Consider the following 20,511-nt stretch of genomic DNA (forward strand, 5'->3'; position numbering starts at 1 on the left):
TTTAATAAATGTTAATGGTTTGTAAAGGCTCCTGTAAGAATCAAACACATAAAAATTACATACCAGCAGCAGACTCCTCCCTAACAGAAGAATGTGTGGTTTTTCACACCATTACTGAAATAACTGTATCCTAAGCAAACACCCTGGCCATCAACTTTTTTCTCGGGAAAGTACCCATAGCACTTATAGCTTCGAGCAGTATAACTCCCCGGTATTCCTTTCAAGATAAACTAGTCGCAAAATATACTTCTAGGCCACACATGTAGTCACTTAAAACACCATTTATAAGCTTCCACTTGTGGAGGTCATAAGTACGAATGGACGGCTCAGCTGGGTCTCTGCTCAGGGTCTCCTGAAGGCTGAAATCAAGGTGTGGCTACGCTTGCCTCTTATCTGGAGGCTCTGGGAAAAAACCTGCTTCCAAGATAATTTAGGCTGCCGATAGTATCCAGGTCCTTGCATGAGGGTCCCATTTTCTTACTGTCTGTCAGCTGGGGCCACTCCATGCTCTTAAAGGCCACCGGTATTCATGTGGCCCCTCTGTCTTCAAAGCCAACAGCAGCATGTCCTTCTCACGCTTCAAATCTCTCCGACTTCCACTTCTGCCACCAGCCAGAGAAAACTCTTTGCTTTTAAAGGGCTCATATGATTATGCTAGGCCCACTCAATAGTTTATCTTAAGGTCAACTGATTACTAACCTTAAGTACATCTGCAAAAACCCCTCTGCCAGGTAAGATAACATAATCACAGGAATGATGTCTCATATTCACAGGTGAGGGAATAAGACAAAGGGTGAGGGTCACTGGGGGGGTCATCTTAGAATTCCACCTCCCACACAGTGTTTTGGGTAAAGTTGATCCTGATTTGCAAATCTGGGAAAACTAAATTCCTAGCTGTTGAATGGGAGAAAGTGTCAGCAACCCCTCATTAAATTCAAAGGCTCAAAAGTCGGGCAAACAAAATTGGCTCCCAACCATAGGCAGGCTAAAGTTCCCCTATGTGAATTTATTGAATATATTGCTTTTGGAGGGGGAGGGAAGGTTACAAAGATGTGTTTCCTCATGTCCTGAATAATTAGTTATTAGCTACCAACAACTAATTGTCAAACCAGGGTTAATTAGGTCCCTTGTGTACCTGAACACAGAATTAACCCAGTGCTGTGAGGCAGGTGAGCTACCTTCTCAAGGCTCCAGGGAAGAAATTTAAAATGGTCCTCTAGCAACAAATCACCAAGAGAATTAAAGCCTGTTCATTCATCATCTCTCAGCTACCTCAACTCCCCAGGACAATGTGTGTCCAGTCTGTTAGACAATGGTTTCTTCTGAAGTGTTCTTTTAACCACTTTTCTTATTCAGAAAATTCCATATCAGCTTTACCTCCCATTGAAGACGTGAACATCAGAGTGAGCTCAATGGTACTCTAGTAGAAGAAAAATGAAAAAACTGATTTAGGCATAGATTTATTACTCTAAAAAGAGAATTCAATATATCTATTTATGAACAGGAATCATTGGTGCAGATTAGAAGCATATGGCATAAAGACTGGGGGATAGTTTTGCCAGCATTTCTACCTCGGAGGTAGCAGTATCAATTCTATCTATCAGCTCTTTAACATTTCCTACCATGCTTGGAATGGCTTTTCTGAATTAAGTGGAAAATGAACTGTGTTCCTCCTTTGTTTAAGCCAGGAAGTAGTAATACTGGAAATACACTTTAAGTGACTGTGAGACTTTTTCGTTCCAGTTACATGCCGAGATCACACTTCTTTCTGTAGAAACTTAGAAAATATATTGAAAGATAATGGAAAATTTATATAGAAATATGCACATATCTACATATCATATATGCACTATATATAAATATGCACTTTGTCTTAGAAACTGTGATGGATATTTTCTGTTTGTCCCTCTAGATCCCTCCCTACCCTTGTCCCACCAGCCCTCTGCCCTAAAAAATGACAGAGGTTCCCTTAACCCCTAGGCTTCTGGTTTGGTTAAGCCAAAGGGAAGGCATCATCTGTGGATAACTTTATATTCCTCCTTATCCTTATTAGCTTGTATAACTAATCTGACTGAAAGGACAGTGCCTTTTACTGTTTGGGGACAGATCCAATCTGGGATGAGCCCACAGAGCCAAGCCCAGTCCTGTGTGCTCTATGCTCTACAGCTGTCTGTCTGCTATATTTATTTGATGTGTTTATTTAATGAATCTTTAAACAGTCCTCATTCTGAGCCAGACACTGCTCTAATATATTGTAAATATTAGCAATCTTCATAATCCGAGAGGCAGATGTTAAGGTCATCCCCATTTTACAGATGAAACTGAGGTACAGAGAGGTTCAGTGACTTGAGAACAAACTAGTAAGGGGAGGAGCCAGGACGTGAACTGAGCCTCTGCTTTCAAGCACTGTGTTCCGTTGCCAGTCACGAAAAGTAGTGGCACCAAAACAAAAAGCTTTGGTTGGGATGGGTGAGTGACTGTGTCATTGCCCCAATGTTGACCTTCAACATGTTGTTAGATAAGAATAAGCTAGAAAATAGATTTTAGGGGGAAAAAATGATAACATACTCAGAGTTACTCTATTTAACAAACCTCAGCTGGGTATATACCGAATACTCTTGCTGTTCCATGTTCTACAATCCTACATATAGCAAATACTACCAGTCTGTCTCCATTGTAAAATACACAAAAAACAATAACAATAACTTCTCATATCCTGAAATATCATTTCATTGTCCCAGTAGCGCTAAAATGTATGAGAAAACAGGTCTGAAATATTTTGAAATAACATTATTAGTGCTATATCTGCAACATCAAAAGACTCTGCAGGTGGTGTTGTCACTCAGTCACAGAAGATTTATGGTCTGAACATGGAGAATAAGCATGTGTAATGTGCAGCTGCCACATAAGAATTTGGTCGTTAACGAGCTCAAAGCAACACAACAAAGAGATATTCAGTCAGCAAAAAAGCTGTCTGCTCAAATGTCAGCAAAAAGAAATCCCTAGAGATGACAACCGTACAGTTTATAATCCACTATTAAATAATTTTAACTCATTGTATAAAGGCATTCAAAAATTTAATATTTAATACTGAACATTTTTTCTTACATGACAAAAGAAAAATGCAAACTTTACATAATTACCAAAAATACATACTTGCTTAAATGCTAGACATGGTACCAGAATCATGATGGCAGTAATCTGTGGGAGTAGGAAGAAAATAATGAACATCTGCTGCGCCAGTAACTGGACTAGGTGCTTTTCATATTTTTAATTTTTAAAAAATTTCATGTGATCTGTATAATAGCACCGAGAAGTGGGTTTGCTCCCTGCAATTTACAGATGAGAAAACTGTGACTCAAGTTAACTAAATGCTCCAAATCGCTGTCAGACGTGGTGGTGAACAGACCATAACACAGGTCTTTGGACTCCTCCGAGCCTGGTAATCTTTTCATTGATTTGCTCATTGTCTCCTGATGAAAATCCACCTGAATTCCAGAGCCTACTGTATTTACTTTAGGTATTAACTTTACCTAAAAATTAATTAATTTTTGACTATCTTCACTGCACTAAAATCACCATCAATAAACAAATGTATATACTTAATACCCCAAAAGTTGAAGCTAAAATAAGAGCTCAGAATTTAAAAATCAAGAGCCTCTCATAATTTTCATTGTGATAACTGTAGATGTACCAAAAAAGTACAAAGAATAATACCAACATCTGTGTCCTCATTATTCTGATAAAGAAATAAAACTGCCAATTAAGAAACCCCCTAAAAGTGTGTACCTCCTCAACTGCAGTCCATTCCAAGTAACCACTACCCTGAATTTATCATAGATTTCTTTATATTTTTACCGTACACTATTTCTAAGCAACAAAATACTGTTTTTCACATTTAAATTTTATATAACTAGCATCATGCTATATATTTTCCTGTTCTTGTTTTTTGTACTCAATATTACATTAATAAATTTCACTCATGTTGACATCTATACCCCTAATTCACACATTTCTCATAGTATTAAACTTGTTTTTAATACCGAGAATATTTTGAGATGTTTTCTGTTTGTATGAGTCTGATTACATGAAATGACTAACTCCAATATCTTTCTGAACTATCTAGCCAGAACACAGCTGAAAGGCAAAACATGCCTTCATGCATCCCAGCTCTTTAGTTTTAAGGGATCCATCCCCTTTGGCCCACCTTCAGAACCCAACAACTACTTTTACGTATCTGGCTAAATTCTAGCTCAAGTTGGTAAAGGTGTATGTGTGTATTCTCTGAAGCACTGTTTAGAAGAGTAACAGTATCTACTAATGGGGGCATGGTTAAGGAAATTATGGTACCTCCATACTATGGAACATAACACAAACATGAAAATGAATGAGAGAGCTATACATACTTTGGTGGTTTAAAACATATCCACAAATTCTTTGATATGCCTCCCTTCAAAAGGTGAAGTCTAATTTCACTTCCCTTGTATGTGGACCTAACTTAGAAACTTGCTTCCAGCAAAGAATATGGCAAAATGATGTAACTTCGGAGGCTAGGTCAGAAAAAGGATTGCTTCTACTTGGCTCTCTCTAGGATCTAGTGAATCTCTAAGATGGCTCATTCTTGGGGAAGCCTGCTACCATGTTGTGAAGATCCTCAAGCAACCCTATAGAGAGAGGAACTGAGGCCTCCTGCCAACAGCCTGTCTGTGAGTTTTTTCACCTTAGAAGTAAAGCCTTCAGCCCCACTCAAGCCTCCAGTACTGCAACCTCAAATCTACCTCCAGCTAAGCGCCCAGTTAAGCCGCTACTGAACTCCTGACTCACAGGAACTCAGGTAATAAATATAGTCAAACCACTAAGTTCTGGGGTTCTATTATGTAGCAATAACCAATAATGTACTGACACTAAAAGCTCAACAGTTTGGTCAAAAAAGCAAGTTGCAGACCATTATGTGCCTATCTCATATATTCATACCAGTAAATAGTGATTATTTCTAGGGAGTTGTTGGGAAGGAAAGGGAGGATGGGATCAGATCTTTTTATTTTATATGCTTTTGCATTGTTTGAAAGATTAAGTGCACGCATTATTAATTTCTAAAAATGCTTAAAAACTTATGATTTAAAAAATTAATATGAAATTTTAAGCCAATTGAGATCAAAAAAAATTTCCTCTCACCCCTTGTTAAAGAGAAAACAAAATTTCTTTAATTTTAGACACACTGCCAGCAAGTTCTATTATGTGGTTTCCTAGTTGACTGCTGATTAAAAGCAAATTGAGAGAGGAGTGGGCTATTGGAGGGAAGCATAATGACAATACAAAGACATGACAGTTGAGTCTGTTAGAAAAAAGGAGAAGCTAAAATAAGCCATCTGAAGCCACTCAAGTGTAGGAACAAAGACCCCTATGTATCCTCTGAGGATGTAACTGTTTCACAAGACTATGATTATAGAAACAATATTTATAAGGCAGTGAATAGTTTATGAAGTATTCCATGTACTAAATTTTATCTTATCCCACAATAAACCTTGAGGCATATAAAAGTATTTTTACTGCTATTTTATAGATCTGGAAACAAAGCCAGGAAGTGAATGGAGCCAAGGCACAGAGTCCCTGAATTCCATTCTGAGTTTGAACTTGATTACACAGATAACGCTATTTATCTGATACTGAAAAGGGAGAGGGTCCAGCTTGTAGATGTGGGACCCCAAGTCACTACAGCCAGAACGACCATCCAACTCTGCACGGACTGTATGCTCACCAGCAACCTTTTCAGAAACAGTCTTGGGGAAAGACAAACCTTCTTATCAGGGGTTTCTGGGAAACGCTGGAGGCAGAAAATCTGTTTGCTGAAACTGTAGAAGTGGTAATGAAGAAAATTCTAATTGGTATCAATTAGTATTCTCAAGACGGTGGAATGTGTTTAATTATCTGTCAACCAATCGCTTGCGATTTTGAAGAGGCAGCCAGGTATGTTAGAAAGAAACCCAGGCTTTTGCCATCAACCACTCCTGTGCTTAAATGGTTGTGCAGTTACTTTCTAAGTATACAACTTTTCCTCACCTCAAAAATAGGGAAAATAATACTTAGCTCATCTGGTTATTGTACGGAATTCAGTAACAAGTGTGAAATACCTGCAAAATGCTTGGCAGCAGTAGTATGTTCAACCAGTATGTACCATTTTTAGCACCTCCACCCTCATTTTACAACAGGGAAGGTACAACTAAAGACAGCCTGGACCACCTTTCCAGCACAGACCCACTCCTTTCCCCACTCCTTTCCTCACATCGTGTCCTCCAATGACAAACCTGTTTCTTCCTCACTCCACCTCTGAACGTCACATCCACTCAGACCTAGTTCAAGTGCTATTTACTTCAAGATTTTCCTAACTGAAAGTAAATCTCTCCCTCTTCTGAGTGCAAGTTCCTACTATACTTAGCATATTTTTTTATTATAGCTAATTTTGTTCTTATTTAAGTATCATGAGGGCAGTGTCTATATCCATTTGGGCTCCATAGCTCTCACAAAACCTGGCACACTGCCCGACACATTAGGTTCAGAATGAACATTTGCTGAGTGGATATAACAAAAGAATACCAGAGGCTTATGTAGCAGAATTATCACTGAACTTTGATAGGAAGGTCAGCTAAATTTTTATAGCTTTGAGTCTAAGTTACTATAGCAACCTATTAGAATTCTGACTTCTCCACTCTTGAGCACTGTATTTGGATCGTTCTTAACAATAACAATAGTTAACATATACATAGTGTTTATTATGTGCCAGGCACTGTTCTAAGTCCCTTACATGTATTAACTCACTTAATCCTCACAACAACCCTATAAAGAAGTACTAGAAGAAAACTGAGGCACAGAGATTTTAAGGTCATATCATAATTCCTTTCCCTCTAACTGTGTAAGAAAAACAAAGGCCAATGAAAACTCAGATTGGTAAAAATAAGAGCCGACAATTTAAAAAAGCTATAATGGCCAAAGAGAATTTATTATGTATTGTAACACTCCTCAGTTTACCTCAGCCAATCTTCATAAAACCCCTGTGGGTTGGAATTAGTTCTATGCCTTATTTTCCATTCTTCCCCTATTCATATTTTAATGGATATTATTGACAATATTTATGTTCTCCTCAAGGTAAAAGAAGTTTCTACTATCTAACATCCAAAATCAATTTCCACTGATCTACCGAAACACTTATAGTTACTTCTAACTAAATAGTGTCAATGTCAAGCAAAATTGTCTCCCTATCTCTAGGTACTGGACTTCCCAAGGGACTTAACTTTGCCTGAGGTCAACTGCTTTGCAGCTAACTAGTAGATGGACACAGCATGTATAAGAGATTTTAAAACAGAACAAAAATGTATTTAACCAAAACCCTGTCCTGAGTAGAAAATAATGCAGGATCAATTTCTTTATAATAATTTATCCCTACTTAAAGAGGTTGCTATGTAAGTTTTAGCTATCTCAAGGAAGTTATAAATTTGTCTTTGACTTCATAATAATGTAAAACCCCAGAAAAGTTTACACCCAAAGGTATACAAGGATTTTGGTATGCCTTTTGTTGCTGTTGTTTAACACGGAAAGCAAATTTACTTACTAGGATATGAAGATAAAGATTGAATGAGCATGTGGCTTAACGTTTACAAAGGCTGTTTCATTTCCCACTTATTGATCAAAATCCATGGCTGGCTAATACATTCACAATTAGAAAACTTCTATTTGGTTTAGTGATATCCCAACTACCACAGAATAGCAAATAACTGATGTATATGCCCATTCACAAAACTTTTTATTAACTGAACAGCAAGCTGTGGATAAAAAGGTTTGTGTCTGGGCACATGCAGCAGTTATTTGCTGTTCTATGGTAGTTGGGATATCACTAAACCAAACAGAAGTTTTCTAATTGTGAATGTATTACTGTCTACTGTGGGACAATTTAAGTTGCAGAATCAAGTTGCAGGGTTTTGGCTTCTTGCAAGTTCTCTTTTCACAGCCTTTAGTCTGTGGTTGGAACACACTACATGTATCTTATCCACCCTCTATATCTAGCTAGTGGGCTGAAAAACACTAGTATTCACAGTTGGCTTAATGTCCCAAACAGTATATGCTTTTTCCCTGTAAAGGTTGGATTATGTACCTCAGGGAAGGAGGCTGAGTCCTTCTTGGCAGCTGTTTTCCTTAAAGCTGCTCAACCCCTCCCTCTTCCTCTAGGCACGGATGTGTGTCCCCACCCTTTTCCTCATGAACTTGAGGGCCCACTTGTCCTTGGAAACCTTGACAGTCCCACGTGTACACTACTCACACAGAGCGAAACCATATACCTCTGGGATTAGTCCAGCACAAACTGAGCGTGCTTGGCCGCCTTGTGGTCCTCGCTGAGGTCTGTGGCCACGGCACAGAGTAATGACCACTGCTTTTCAGTGGCCGCTGCAGCAGAAGGTTGAATTAAATTAACACATTTAAATTAATTCTTGTTCCCTGGGCTTTTTGATTGTATTTAGTTTCACGAAAGCCACCCCAGGTCCCTGCTAAAGTAGTACACGCCCAAGAACCATGAGGAACAAGGGGAAGGGTAGAAGTGGTAGAGAAGGAATAGGGTGGGTATAAGTTCTAAGGAAACAGACTTTAAATGTAAACAATCTGTCAGTCCATTCAGGGAGACAAAGAATATTTTCTCTACGTTGAGATGTAGAAAAGAAGAATATACATATACCTTTTGAGAATTATCATGATAACTTTCTGGCAAGACATACTTCTAGTGTAAGAGCTTCCTGAAAAAAAAATGAAAAGCAAACAAGAAAAGTGATTCTAGAATATTTTTACTCCATATCAGAAATTCCTGGCCATCTGGACAATTTACAAAGATAAATGATAATGATACTCTGAAATTCATGAGAAATGGTCCCTCTCCATCAAAGTGGCATAATATTTTTCCCACAGCTCACATATGAATACAAAGCTGACAAGAGATGTTTCTGAAGAGAAATACCAATAACTATTGGCCATGTACTCTGGTCGGGCAAAATCATTACTACTGATTGTGGCTATGTGGTGTAGTGAACATCCACTGTTTTTTCCCTGTCCAGCTCCTGATGCTCATTTTTTTTTTTTGCGGTACGCGGGCCTCTCACTGTTGCGGCGTCTCCCGTTGCGGAGCACAGGCTCCGGACGCGCAGGCTCAGCGGCCATGGCTCACGGGCCCAGCCGCTCCGTGGCATGTGGGATCTTCCCGGACTGGGGCACAAACCCGTGTCCCCTGCATCTGCAGGCGGACTCCCAAACACTGCGCCACCAGGGAAGCCCGTGATCCTCAGTTTCTGTCACAGTTTCCACTCTTCCTTAGAGATGCATCCCTCACATTCCATGTAGTTTGGAGGGACTGTCAATGGGTGGGCAAGTGATTCAAATTAAGCCAATCAGACTCTCCCAGGAATCTGAAACTCGAGCAGTGTACACTAGGATGGAAAACAGTTGACAGTCATTTTAATGGCAACTCCCTAAAGATATCTTCTGTTCACTCCTGCCCTTGAAATCCCTAGGACTAGGTCTAGTTGTTCAGTTCTTTCTCTTTGATTTTGTGAGTGACCCCATTGGTGTCCAATAATTTCTTATTTGCCTAAGTTAGCTAGAGTTGGTTTCTGTTGCTTGCAACCAAATACTTTCAACAATATGAAAACTAAATCTGTGACGATGTCTACTTTATTCTTCCTGTTCTTTTTCTTCATAAACAAGTTTATCATTTCTCTTCAGTTTTTTCTTTTTCCTTTCCAACAATGTACTTTTCAACTTGTGCCAGCAGGAAGATTACACAAGCTATTTATTGAAAGGCAAGCTTGGTGTGTAAACTGCAAGCTTCTAAAATTAGACTTTTCTCTTTGAAATGGACTTTGATACCCCTCTATGAACCTCTGGCTCTAAGCTAACAAACACGAAAACATGAATGCCTGTGTCTGTGTGCTGTAATGCTACTATATTTATGCCAAGCCAACTGGATTATGTCTTGATTGTAAACTGTTATAATCATAGCACTCAACTAAGAAGATGTTTTACATCTTATACATAGCACCTTTAATTGGTAAGCGAGTATGTATTTCAGATGCAGCTAGACTCACCGAATTTATAGGGACTTAGCATCATATAAAGCACTTAGTCTAAAGATTTTATTCTGGGTCAGTATGATCTAGAGCTTATTTATAAACAGAATCATTCTCAATCAAACCTAACATGAAGAGAGATTAACCTCTTTACAGAGATGGCAACACATACGTTGTACATGTGATGCCAAGTCTCATCAATACAACTATGCAATGCAACTAAGAATGTATTATCCTTGGTGTGTCAGAATTACTACGGATTGCTTAATCTCAAGGCTACTTTGTGAAACAGAAGCTTTTTGAATAAAAAGAAAGAAGTCATGGCAAAACTTGGATTACATAACAACTCTTACAAGAAAATTTAATACCTAGGACAATTAAACTCAACTGAAAAAATTAGGAACTGAATACTTTCTCCTCTCTGGTAAGTTTAGGCATTCACTGAGGAACTATATAGTACTTTTTGGTTTATAATTTTCACACATAATTAAGCATTAGCATAGCTACCAGCATAAATAGGTTAAATAAGCAAAAGAAAAAAAATCATACAACTAAGGGAAAGACAAGTGATGTTTCCTGCTGACATCTTCTAAATCCTATGGTTTCTCCATGATAAACCCCTGAGAAGTTGGACAGTTGACTTTCCTTCGGAGGGAGATTCCACAGAGACTTTCATTTTTCACCTATGCCCTTGGACTTTCTGTTGCCTCAATCTGGAGTGTCCTGTTCTTCTCCTGGTGAGCTCCTATGGGTCTGGCAAAGCTGGTGACTTGTTTCCTCACTGGGTCTTGAGAACACACATCACATGGTGCTGGTCACTCTCGTTCATGACCATAGAGCATGATCTTGACAAGAGCAAGGATTCCCTTCTTTCACTGTTGTATACTGAGTCTAGCAGTGTTCCTGGGACTTGGGAGCCACACATTAATTGTTTACTAGATGTAAAAAGACAGCTTCTCATCTATGAAAGGAAGCAGATCATAAGATCCACATTTTGAAAATTTTAAAATTCACCCCTCCTTTTACTTAGAAGTATTTGTATTCTTCCTCTTCCTGAAATGCTGAAAGTAGTACATGTTGATGAAAAACAATTCAAACAGCAGTGACTGCATATTTGCATATACTAAGAAACTCTTCAGAGTGACATCACCAAGATGGCAACATAGAACATTCCTGACTTCACTCCCCTTCACGAGAAGAACTAACGATGACTGTTCACTGACAAGACACCACTGAGAATCCAAGAATACGAGAGTGAGGCTAAAGCACCCCCGCCTCCACCGCACCACAGAGACCAAGACAGACTCCCCTGGACAGCACAGCACCATGCCAGGAGGTCCCCCTGCGCCTACAGTTCCTTTAGGGGTAAAGAGAGCCCAGCGTGGACATCCAGCTCCCACATTTTGTGGGTAGCTTCTCGGGAGCCCCCACTCCAGTCTTGTCCCCTGGGGACTGCAGGAGAATCTGTGGGGCTTGACCACTGAGCACCTGACTGTGATGAAGAAGGGGGCTAGGGGCTTGCAATAAGCGGCCCTAGGATCGTGGTAGACCAAGTCCCTGCCTGCGCACCCAACTAGTAATCCCAACTAGCAGCTTTGCTCATCTGCAGAACCAAGTCGGGGCAGTCTGACTAGCGAACTCAGTGGCATGCAGGTCTGCATGCCTCAAATGAAGAGATTTGCTGGCCCTGGAGCCTGGTCTCCGTCCACTCCCAGGCAGGGGAGCTGAATCATACCAGGTCTACAGCTGAGGGCAGCTCCTGGCCCCTCCAGACCAGAAAGCCTGACAGGGAAAACCTGCAGGTGTTTGCCCTCCCACCATACCCAGGCAAGAGAGCTGAGTCATAGTCCTGGCCACTGAAGAGTGAAGCTCCCAGCCCTACCCAGGAGCTTCTGACAAGAATGCCTGGAAATAGCTGAGCAGTCAGAGCTGGCAGTCAGAGCTGGTAGTCTGCAGAGCAAAGCAAGTGGCCCTGTTTGGCCAGGAAGCTTGGGGAACAGGTGGCTTGAGTCAAGACCACAAACAGCCTTACCAGCCTTGGAGCTGGTTCTCCCCCTGTGCCTGGGTAGGAAAACTAATTTGTAGCCCTGACTATTGCTGAATACAGCCTTCAGCCCATCTCAGCAGAGCACATGGGTGGCTGCGTGGCCCATCCAACAGCCTTGCTTACTGTTCCTTGTCACGTGCTCACAGTGACACCTGAATAAAGAGCCAGTGGCTCTATCTGGCCAGAGAATTCAGTGTACAGTCTTGCCTGATTCAGGTTCCTAAACAACAAGCTGTGTAGGCCCTGGGACCCATTTTGCTACCACACCAGGGGAGAGAAGCTAACTCATAGCCCCATCTACTTCTGAATGTAGTACCCAGTCTGGACTGTCTACTAGGATTGACCAGAGAATCCAGGCAGTCGTGGAGCAGGGGACAAAGTCAGCAATCCTATCTACCTGCTCTTGGTTAGTGGTACCACCCCCTTACCCCTGACCTTAAAGCCCAGGCAGTGGCCTCACTCAAAATATACCCTGATAGCAAGCCCCACCTGCCCAAGGATGTTACCAGCAGACATATGCACAGACCCAAACTGAGCTGACTGGTAAAGAGCTGTCTCTGCCAAACCAGACCCGTAAAGACTGGAAGCAGAGGCCACTTACTCAAATGTGCAGATACCAATACAAGGAATCAAGGATCACGAAAAATTTGTTGAGCATGACACAACCAAAGGAAACTAACAAAGCTCCAAAAACTGAACCTAAAGAAATGGAGATCTATGAATTGTCAAAGAATTCAGAATAATTAAAGAATTTTAGTGAACTGCAGAAACACACAGGCAACTAAATGAAATTAGGAAAACAATGTATGATCAAAACAGAAAGTTCAACAAAGGAATATAAACAATTAAAAAAAACCCCACAAATCCTAGAGCTAAAAAATACAATGACTGCACTGAAGAATTCAACAGACAACTCAAAAGTAGACTTGACCATGCAGAAGAATCAGTGACCTATAAGACAGAACATTTGACATTATCCAGTCTGAAGAGCAAACAGAAGAAAGAAAAAAGAGTGAAGAAAGACTATGGGACTTATAGGACATAATCAAAACAAACAATATCTGCATTATGGGAATTCCAGAAGAAAACAGAAAGTATATTTAAAGCAATAATGCAATGTTCACAGCACCACTATTTACAAGACATGGAAACAACCTAAATGTCTGTCAACAGATGAACAGATAAAGATGTATGCATGTATACACAATGGAATATTACTCGGCCATAAAAAAGAATGAAATTATGCCATTTGCAGCAACATGGATGGACCTAGAGGTTATCATACTAAGTGAAGTAAGGCAGACAGAGAAAGACAAATATATGATATCACTTATATGTGGAGTCTAAAAAAATGATACAGATGAACTTATTTACAAAACAGAAATAGATTCACAGACGTAGAAAAAAAAAACTTATGGTTACCAAAGGGGAGAGCAGAGTGAGGGGGGAGAGATAAGTTAGGAGTTTGGGATTAGCACATACATACTGCTATATATTAAACACATAAACAACAAGGACCTACTGTATAGCACAGGGAACTATACTCAGTACCTTTTAATAACCTATAAGGGAAAAGAATCTGAAAAAGGAAAAAAAAATATGTATAACTGAATCACTTTGCTGTACACCTGAAACTAACACAACATTGTAAATTAACTATACTTTAATAAAAGAAAAAAAATAAAGCAATAATGGCTGAAAAAATCTGAAACTTGAAGGGAGAAATGGATTTCCAGATCCACAACGACTAAAGGACCCCAAATAGGTAGAATCCAAATAGAACTACACTGAGATACACTATAATTAAATTGTCTAAAGTCAAAGACAAAGATTTTTTTTGAAAATAACAAGAGAAAAGAGTACTTACACACAGTGAAACCCCATAAGACTAGTAGTGGATTTCTAAATAGAAACATTTCACTCCAGGAGAGAATGGAATTATATATTCAAAATATTGAAATAAATATTCAAAATATTGAAAGAAAAAAGCTGTCAACCAAGAATTCTATACCTGGCAAAGGTGTCCTTCAGAAATAAAGAAGAGATAAAGATTTCCTGAAAAAACAAAAGCTGTGGGAGTTCATCACACTGGACCTGCCTTGTAAGAAATGTTAAAGAAATAAAATGGGACAATATAACTACTAAATGACAGTTTCTAAGATTTATCCTGCAAGAAACCCCTAATAACTGGCTCATACAAGAAGTTAAAACTGCCTAATTTTCACATTGTAACCCCTACCTCCCATCTTTCTCAAAGGCAAGGAAGTGTAATAAAGTGGGATTCTCTTCACCCTTCACTTATGTAACCCCCAGCTTTGTCCTTACTCTTTTCCTCTTTCATCATGAGGCTTTACCTCTTTGGATACTGCCCACTCTTCCCCTCCAGCCTGCCATGATCTCTCAGCTGTTCTCATTCTTAACTTCTCCCCTGTAATAACCGCCCAGATACGTGGTGGCCAGCTGTCTGGGTTTGACTGGGCCAATAAAACATTTGAGCTCAAACTCAAATACCCAGCCACCAGCCATCCCTTCCTCTTACCTGCCATACCCAATCCATCAGCAGAATCTATCTTCATCTCCACCACTAGCCACCTGGCCCATCATCCATTTAAACTAATTTGTTTAAAATCCTGCAATGGCTTCCCACTGCATTATTATCAAATCCATACTCCCTAAGGAACTTCAGCAACCCCTTCCCCTCCCTCAACATCAGTAAAGCCTCCCAACACCTCTTCCCTGCATCACCTTTATGACCCTCTTATGTCATGCGGAGCACAGATGTCTTGCCAGAAGGTCACCAGGGCTGAACAACCTGGGTATCTCCTACTCAGCAGGAAGACTGACCACAGCACAGCCCTGGTGAGCCTGGCAAGGTCCTCTCTGTCCTCTTGGATCTGAATGGCCCTGTCCCGCCCTTTCCCCACACCCCTCATTGCATCAGGGCCTTGTTGGAGGGGCTTTATGTGAACAAAAAGAAAGAAAAGAGTTGTCCACAGACACAGTAATAGAATTTGTAAAGTGAAAAGCCTGGGTCTGGTTAAACGTCAGGCAGAGAGCAGGTGGTGATTTATTTTGACCAAGGAGCTCCCAAATAACCTCGCAGGTAAGCCTGGGGCAGCAAGCGCAAAAACTGGTTTCCTCATCCCAGAGCATTCATTTATCCTATGTTTCAAAAAAATGGGTCAGGTCTGAGCTGAGCACCAGCGATGTGGTGCTGAGTGAAATCAGCATTGCCCCTGAAGATGACTTTCTGGTCGGGAAGGCACTCTTAGCTAAAGCATCACACAAACATATATGGTCCTCTGAAGGCCTGTAACCACAGGTCTATTCCCTGAGGAATTGAAGCTGGCGCAGAGATCTTAAGGCTGAATGGGTGTTAACCAGGCAAAGGCAAAGATGGGAGGGAAGAGCTCTTCAGGGAAACAGAACAGCATATGCAAAAGCTCTGCGGCAAAGAGCACAGATGGGAGGAATAAAAAAAAGGCTCATTCTCACAGGTACAGAGAATAAACGGGTGGTTGCCAAAGGGAAGGGGGTGGAGGAACAAGCAAAATAGGGTGATTAACAGGTACAGACTTCTAGTTATTTATAAGTCTAAGTCATGAAAAGATAATGTACAGTATAGGGAATATGATCAATAATATTGTAGACACTTTGTATAGCGACAGATGTTAACTAGACTTATTGTAGCGAACATTTCTTAATGTTTAAGAATACCACATTACTGTGCTATAAACCTGAAACTAATACACTATTTTAAGTTAACTATATTTCAATGAAAAAAAAAGGACCATTGTGGCTAGAGAGCAAAGAGGAACACATTTATTTACTTTTTAGTCTGTGTCAGGTGCTATTTTAAAGCCAGGCGCTTTACTTGTTATTTATCCCATGAGACAGCTATATTATTTTACCAGTTCTAGTTTTTACAAAAGGAAATGAGGCACAGAGGGGTTACGCAACTTGCCCAAGTTCACTTAACAGCAAAGCAATTATTTTTCTCTTTGTATCTTCCCCAAAATACAACAGGGCACACACACATTGGGTGAAAAACACTAAAACTAGTGAATCAAATTCATCGCAGAGTGAAAAAAGTTGTCAAACCAGTTCTTATTGAACAGTCAGGTAACACACTAAAATTGTCACTTTTCAACTAGTTGTTTTCATGTCATAAGTTGTAACCATAATAAAATGTCTTTTATTAGAAGAGGATTAGTTTCCATTTTAAGAAACTGTGCCTATATATTAAGTTTGAGTTTAAAAAAACCTAAAACCACTTGGTGGGAATAATTTGAATAATTAAAAAATACTTGCTCTAGTTTCCAAAATTTTGACAGGAACTATATATACTATTTTATAATCAGAAAAAAATTAATAAAAAGACACAAACCACTCCCTCTTGTGAGAGCACCAGAATCACAACTAACTACTGAACATTCATCAACAGGAAGACAATGGAACTCACCAAAAAAGATACCCCACATCCAAAGACAAAGGAGAAGCCACAGTGAGATGGTAGGAGGGGCACACTTGCAATAAAATCAAACCCCATAACTGTTGGGTGGGTGACTCACAAACGGGAGAACACTTATAAAACAGAAGTCCACCCACTGGAGTGAAGGTCCCGAGCCACACGTCAGGCTTCCCAACCTGGGGGTCCAGCAATGGGAGGAGGAATTCCTAGAGAATCAGACGTAGAAGGCTGGTGAGATGTGATTGCAGGACTTTGACAGGATAGGGGAAATAGAATCCACTCTTGGAGGGCACACACAAAGTAGTGTGTGCATCGGAACCCAGGGGAAGGAGCAGTGACCCCACAGGAGACTGAACGAGACCTACCTGCTAGTGTTGCAGGGTGTCCTTCAGAGGCCGGGGGTGGCTGTGGCTCACCGTGAGGACAAGGACACTGGCAGCAGAAGTTCTGGGAAGTACTGCTTGGTGTGAGCCCTCCTAGAGCCCACCATTAGCCGCACAAAAAGCCTGGGTAGGCGCCAGTGTTGGGTCACTTCAGGCCAAACAACCAACAGGGATGGAGCCCAGCCCCACGCATCACCAGACAAGCTGATTAAAGTTTTACTGAGCTCTGCCCACCAGAGCAACAGCCAGCTCTACCCACCACCAGTCCTTTCCAACAGGAAACTGGCAGAAGGCTCTTAGCCTCATCCACCAAACGGCAGATAGCAGAAGCAAGAACAACTACAGTCCTGCAACCTGTGAAACAAAAACCACATTCACAGAAAGAGAGACAAGATGAAAAGGCAGAGGGCTATGTACCAGATGAAGGAACAAGATAAAACGCCAGAAAAACAACGAAATTAAGTGGAGATGGGCAACCTTCCAGAAAAAGAATTCAGAATATGATAGTGAAGATGATCCAGGACCTCAGCAAAGAATGGAGGAAAAGATTGAGAAGACGTAAAAAATGTTTAACAAACACCTAGAAGAATTAAAGAACAAACAAACAGAGATGAAAAATACAATAATTGAAATGAAAAATACACTAGAAGGAATCAATAGCAGAATAACTGAGGCAGAAGAATGGATAAGTGACCTGGAAAACAGAATGGTGGAATTCACTGCTGCAGAACAGAATAAACAAAAAAGAATGAAAAAATTAAGACAGCCTAAGAGACCTCTGGGACAACGTTAAACATACCACCATTCGCGTTATTGGGGTCTGAGAAGGAGAAGAGAGAGAGAAAGGACTCGAGAAAATGTTTGAAGAGATTATAGTCAAAAACTTCCCTAACATGGGAAAGGAAATGGCCACCCAAGTCCAGGAAGCGCAGAGAGTCCCATACAGGATAAACCCAAGGAGAAACACGCGGAGACACATAGTAATCAAATTGACAAAAATTAAAGACACAGAAAAATAACTGAAAGCAACAAGGGAAAAATGACAATATACAAGGGAATACCCATAAGGTTAACGGCCGATTTGTCAGCAGAAACTCTACAAGCCAGAAAGGAGTGGCATGATATACTTAAAGTGATGAAAGGGAAGAACATACAACCAAGATTACTCTACCCAGTAAGGATCTCATTCAGATTTGATGGAGAAATCAAAAGCTTTACAGACAAGCAAAAGCTAAGAGAATTCAGCACCACCAAACCAGCTCTACAACAAATACTAAAGGAACTTCTCTAAGTGGGAAACACAAGAGAAGAAAAGGACCTACAAAAACAAACACAAAACAATTAAGAAAATGGCCATAGGAACATACATATAATAACCTTAAACGTGAAAGGATTAAATGTTCCAACCAAAAGACGTAGGCTCACTGAATGGATACAAAAACAGGACCTGTATATATGCTGTCTAAAAGAGACCCACTTCAGACCTAGGGACACATACAGACTAAAAGTGAGGGGATGGAAAAAGGTATTCCATGCAAATGGAAATTAAAAGAAAGCTGGAGTAGCAATGCTTATATCGGATAAAATAGACTTTAAAATAAAGAAGGTTACAAGAGACAAGAACACTACATAATGATCAAGGGATCAATCCAAGAAGAAGATATAACAATTATAAATATATATGCACCCAACACAGGAGCACCTCAATATACAGGGAAACTGCTAACAGCTACAAAAGAGGAAAATGACAGTAACACAATAATAGTGGGGGACTTTAACAACTCACTTACACCAATGGACAGGTCATCCAAACAGAAAGTTAATAAGGAAACAGAAGCTTTAAATGACACAATAGACCAGAGAGATTTAATTGATATTTATAGGACATTCCATCCAAAAAAGATTACACTTTCTTCCCAAGTGCACATGGAACATTCTCCAGGATAGATCACATCTTGGGTCACAAATCAGGCCTCAGTAAATTTAAGAAAATTGAAATCATATCAAGCATCTTTTCAACCACAACACTGAGATTAGAAATCAATTACAGGGAAAAAATGTAAAAAACACAAACACATGGAAGCTAAACAATATGCTACTAAATAACCAAGAGATCACTGAAGAAGTCAAAGAGGAAATTAAAAAATACGTAGAGGCAAATGACAACGAAAACACGATGATCCAAAACCTATGGGATGCAGCAAAAGCAGTTCTAAGAGGGAAGTTTACAGCAATACAAGCCTATCTCAAGAAACAAGAAAAATTTCAAATAAACAATCTAACCTCACACCTAAAGGAACTAGAGAAATAAGAACAAACAAAACCCAAAGTTAGTAGAAGGAAAGAAATCTAAAGATCAGAGCAGAAATAGATGAAATAGAAACAAAGAAAACAATAGCAAAGATCAATAAAACTAAAAGCTGGTTCTTTGAGAAGATAAACAAAATTGATAAACCATTAGCCAGACTCATCAAGAAAAAGAGGGAGAGTACTCAAAGCAATAAAATTAGAAATGAAAAAGGAGAAGTTACAGGAGACACTGCAGAAATACAAAGCATCCTAAAAGACTACTACAAGCAACTCTATGCCAATAAAATGGACAACCTGGAAGAAATGGACAAATTCTTAGAAAGGTTATAACCTTCCAAGATTGAACCAGGAAGAAACACAAAATATGAACAGACCAATCACAAGTAATCAAATTGAAACTGTGATTAAAAATCTTCCAACAAACAAAAGTCCAGGACCAGATGGCTTCACAGATGAATTCTATCAAATATTTAGAGAAGAGCTAACACCCATTCTTCTCAAAGTCTTCCAAAAAATTGCAGAGGAAGGAACACTCCCAAACTTATTCTATGAGGCCACTATTACCCTGATACCAAAACCAGACAAAGATCCTACAAAAAAAAGAAAATTACAGACCAATATCACTGATGAATATAGATGCAAAAATCCTCAACAAAATACTAGCAATTAGAAACCAACAACACATTAAAAGGATCATACACCATGATCAAGTGGGATTTATCCTGGGGATGCAAGAATTCTTCAATATATGCAAATCAATCATTGTGATACATCATATTAACAAACTGAAAAATAAAAACCATATAGTCATCTCAGTAGATACAGAAAAAGCTTTCGACAAAATTCAACACCCACTTATGATAAAACCTCTCCAGAAAGTTGGCATAGAGGGATCCTACCTCAACATAATAAAGGCCATATACGACTAACCAGCAAACATCATTCTCAATGGTGAAAAACTGAAAGCATTTCCTCTAAGATCAGGAACAAGACAAGGATGTCCACTCTCACCACTATTATTCAACATAGTTTTGGAAGTCCTAGCCATGGCAATCAGAGAAGAAAAAGAAATAAAAGGAATACAAATTGGAAAAGAAGAAGTGAAACTGTCACTGTTTGCAGATGACATGATACTATACATAGAGAATCCTAAAGATGCCACCAGATAGAGCTAATCAATGAATATGGTAAAGTTGC

The 20,511-nt window shown here is 39.7% G+C and overlaps 1 protein-coding gene across 2 annotated transcripts in view; it reads right to left on the reverse strand.

Annotated features, from left to right (window-relative positions):
- TMEM123 (transmembrane protein 123) overlaps positions 1–20,511 on the reverse strand; it is a 72,420-nt gene that overhangs the window by 29,891 nt on the left and 22,018 nt on the right. The gene's annotated exons all lie outside the window — the stretch shown is intronic.

The sequence above is a fragment of the Delphinapterus leucas genome, chromosome 7, assembly GCF_059928025.1.
Source record: "Delphinapterus leucas isolate spDelLeu-1000000601 "Yukka" chromosome 7, BTC_Dleu_Yukka2, whole genome shotgun sequence".
In the NCBI taxonomy this organism is placed as follows: Eukaryota; Metazoa; Chordata; class Mammalia; order Artiodactyla; family Monodontidae; genus Delphinapterus; species Delphinapterus leucas.